General features: G+C 57.5%; 1 non-coding gene across 1 annotated transcript in view; it reads left to right on the top strand.

Annotated features, from left to right (window-relative positions):
- The first annotated feature begins 1,741 nt into the window (after window positions 1-1,741).
- LOC126197170 (small subunit ribosomal RNA) overlaps window positions 1,742-2,500 on the top strand; it is a 1,909-nt gene continuing 1,150 nt past the window's right edge. The window contains exon 1 of the ribosomal RNA XR_007539562.1: window positions 1,742-2,500. This exon is cut by the window's right edge and continues 1,150 nt beyond it. This is a non-coding gene — a ribosomal RNA (small subunit ribosomal RNA).

The following is a 2,500-nucleotide window of genomic DNA, read 5'->3' as shown; positions in this document are numbered from 1 at the left end:
TAACCTAACCTATGTTGCGCCTTAACCTAACCTATGTTGCGCCTTAACCTAACCTATGTTGGGCCCTAACCTAACCTATGTTGGGCCCTAACCTAACCTACGTTGGGCCCTAACCTAACCTACGTTGGGCCCTAACCTAACCTACTTTGGGCCCTAACCTAACCTACGTTGGGCCCTAACCTAACCTACGTTGGGCCCTAACCTAACCTACGTTGGGCCCTAACCTAACCTACGTTGGGCCCTAACCTAACCTACGTTGGGCCCTAACCTAACCTACGTTGGGCCCTAACCTAACCTACGTTGGGCCCTAACCTAACCTACGTTGGGCCCTAACCTAACCTACGTTGGGCCCTAACCTAACCTGTAATTGTTATATGAATTGAAACATTCATGTAGCGTTGCCTAATCGCAACCCTCTCAACATAGGTCAGTGCTCGCACTCTCTGGTGTCCTGCGTATTGATTCATGTTACGGTGCGTACCCTCACAACATCTAGCGAGTGGTGCGTACGTTCCACATGGTCCCGCTATCCACTGTAATGTGTACTGCTGTAAGACTTATATCGCTCCCCTGTCGCCTCTAGTTCGTCAGGCGGGAGTTTGCGTGTTCAATGAGCTTCGCAGCTGTGCAATGGCATTCGCATACGTACGCGGGCCACCTTCCACGTGTTCTCTCGTGCATACGTCGCAGCATGTATGTGGGCTGATGTGGCGTGTCGTGACGCATATCATCCAGGCATGCAAGACCCACTGAATTTGCAAATGTAGATGGACGTCTACGTTTGCTGCCCAAGTTACGCAAATGAACTGGAAATCCGTTGTTGCGCGGTTGTATACGCTGGAGGTGAATCATTGATTGCGACAATCGGTACAGGTATTAACTGGTTGCTTCAGCGACACCCGTCATACCCACGAACGTGAGTGGGCATGTGGGTATGAAGCGATACGCGGCGGTGGCTGGGTGGGACCGTCCCCGGCCGGTGAGGGGGGAGCGCCCGGCGTGCTGGCCGCGCGCTGCGTGGGTGCACGCGCTACAGCCGGCTGGTGGGGGCGCCCAGTGGCAGGCGCGCCGGCCGACGGACGCGGCAGGCGGCGCAGCTGCGCGCCGGCGCACCCAACGCGCGGCGCCGTGCGGCCAAAGTGGGTCCTCGCGGGCCCGGTGCGAAGCGCGGTGGACATCTGCAGTGTGCTGGTCCGATTGAGGACTGTGTGCGTTGAGGATGCGCCGCCGCCCGGCACTCGGCGCCGCGACGCCGTCTGCTGCTCGGTCGCCCCCGCGGTTCTCGCAGGTGGTTTGTATCGCAGCTGTGCGGATGTGTTGGCGCGTGCGCTGTGCTGGGAGAGTTCGCTTTGGCACCCAAGTGGGGCTCTGCCCCTCTGTGGCGCTGGCGTTGGAGCTGCCCGGCCACTGTTTGTGGCCGCGTGTTGTCTCCCGCCGGCAACACCACGACAGCACGCTCCCGGGCCTCTGTCGGCAGCGGCAAGCTCAGTTGGGAGCACGGGTGGTCGCACTGAAAGCGTCTACTCGCCTATCTCCGGGCGATTGCGCCTCTCTCGAACCCGACCAAGTACTTAGGACGGCGCTGCGCGCCGCCGGGACCTGAGAGGGTTTCGAGGTGTATCGTGCAGGGGAGCCCAGCCTCCTCCTGTTTGCGGAATAATTGAGCGGACGCTTGCGTGTTCGCGCGGGCCTCCGGGACACACTCCCGGGCGGCCGGCTGCTCAGCTCTAGTTGACGCAGCTCCCTGGTTGATCCTGCCAGTAGTCATATGCTTGTCTCAAAGATTAAGCCATGCATGTCTCAGTACAAGCCGCATTAAGGTGAAACCGCGAATGGCTCATTAAATCAGTTATGGTTCCTTAGATCGTACCCACGTTACTTGGATAACTGTGGTAATTCTAGAGCTAATACATGCAAACAGAGTCCCGACCAGAGATGGAAGGGACGCTTTTATTAGATCAAAACCAATCGGTCGGCTCGTCCGGTCCGTTTGCCTTGGTGACTCTGAATAACTTTGGGCTGATCGCACGGTCCTCGTACCGGCGACGCATCTTTCAAATGTCTGCCTTATCAACTGTCGATGGTAGGTTCTGCGCCTACCATGGTTGTAACGGGTAACGGGGAATCAGGGTTCGATTCCGGAGAGGGAGCCTGAGAAACGGCTACCACATCCAAGGAAGGCAGCAGGCGCGCAAATTACCCACTCCCGGCACGGGGAGGTAGTGACGAAAAATAACGATACGGGACTCATCCGAGGCCCCGTAATCGGAATGAGTACACTTTAAATCCTTTAACGAGTATCTATTGGAGGGCAAGTCTGGTGCCAGCAGCCGCGGTAATTCCAGCTCCAATAGCGTATATTAAAGTTGTTGCGGTTAAAAAGCTCGTAGTTGGATTTGTGTCCCACGCTGTTGGTTCACCGCCCGTCGGTGTTTAACTGGCATGTATCGTGGGACGTCCTGCCGGTGGGGCGAGCCGAAGGCGTGCGACCGCCTCGTGC

The sequence above is a fragment of the Schistocerca nitens genome, chromosome 7 (assembly GCF_023898315.1).
Source record: "Schistocerca nitens isolate TAMUIC-IGC-003100 chromosome 7, iqSchNite1.1, whole genome shotgun sequence".
Lineage (NCBI taxonomy): Eukaryota > Metazoa > Arthropoda > Insecta > Orthoptera > Acrididae > Schistocerca > Schistocerca nitens.
Note: the sequence above shows the minus strand (reverse complement) of the source record. Positions and strands in the feature narration are given on the sequence as shown.